Here is a 1,216-nt window from a genome sequence, read left to right as displayed (position 1 = left end):
TTGTAATACATATGTATGATATTGTGGGGGGCGAGTGGGGCGGCGGATTGGGGGAGGGGGGTTGTCACTTCGAGGGGTAAAAAGTATAACTACTGCGCTGTGTTGTACAGCTGAAACTAATTCTAAAAAATATGTATTTCACAATAAAAAATAATAAAAAATGCTTCATTTATTTATTTTATTTATAATTGTAATAAAGACTTTGTTTACTTTTTAAATTGGTATTTAAATTTCAAGTGATTTATTTCCACAATTTCAATGATATTAGCTTTACTGAAATTTTAGGAAAAAATGTTTTTAAACAGCCACTGATTTAGAAAACACATCACAAATCAAGTAAACTATATAATTATATATCAAATAAATGCCCATTGTTCTTTCTTGTATTTAGGGCTGTTTTTGCTTACTTTTATTTGTTTTATTTTTGTGAAGATATAATTGACATATAACATTGTGTGCAATATGTTAATTTAATACATTTATATACTGCAATATAATTACCACCATAGTATTAGCTATCCATCACCTCACATAATTATCATTTCTCTTTTGTGGTGAGAACGTTTAAGATCTAATAATGTTTTAGCAATTTTTAAGTACATAATACATTACTGTTAGCAATAATCACAATGCTGTGTATTAGATCCCAGAACTTACTCATCTTTTAGCTGCAAGTTTTTACCCTTTGACCAACTCTCCAAATCCCCCAGACTTACTTTTAAAAACACAATAATTTACTTTTAAAATGATTAACTTTTGTTCCTATTTTAATGTGGCGCATTTGGATTTATATCTTTAAATAACTTAAATGTAATGAGAACACTTGTAGGTAAGGTGGTGAAAGAAGAAAACATTTAGCCTTACCAGCATTTTTAAGACAGTGGACAGCCTCTAAGCTTGAAAACGAAACCACAGTTAGATTGTGGCATATTCTGGTCTTTAGAGGGAGCGATTGCTACCGATGTCTTTCTAAATCTTAAATTTATTTATAAAGAAACATCTCTCTTATCTTAAAATCAAAGCCTCTTGAAAGTATTTAAATTAAATTTTAGCTCAGTGAATTCCCTTAAATAAGAAAGAGCCAGGCCTGCCGAGTGGCGCGATGGTTAAGAACTGGCTTGGCAATATATAGATTCAGTGCAATTCCCATCAAACTACCTAGGGCATTTTTCTCAGAAATAGAAAATATAATCCAAAAATTTATATGGAACCAAAA

At 30.5% G+C, this 1,216-nt stretch overlaps 1 pseudogene; it reads right to left on the bottom strand.

The window, feature by feature from the left end:
• LOC109381666 (eukaryotic translation initiation factor 3 subunit M-like) overlaps positions 1-1,216 on the bottom strand; it is a 19,373-nt pseudogene that overhangs the window by 13,675 nt on the left and 4,482 nt on the right.

This window comes from Hipposideros armiger, unplaced genomic scaffold (assembly GCF_001890085.2).
Source record: "Hipposideros armiger isolate ML-2016 unplaced genomic scaffold, ASM189008v1 scaffold_51, whole genome shotgun sequence".
Lineage (NCBI taxonomy): Eukaryota > Metazoa > Chordata > Mammalia > Chiroptera > Hipposideridae > Hipposideros > Hipposideros armiger.
The sequence above is the reverse complement of the archived record's forward strand: the minus strand, read 5'-3'. Positions and strand labels throughout refer to the sequence as shown.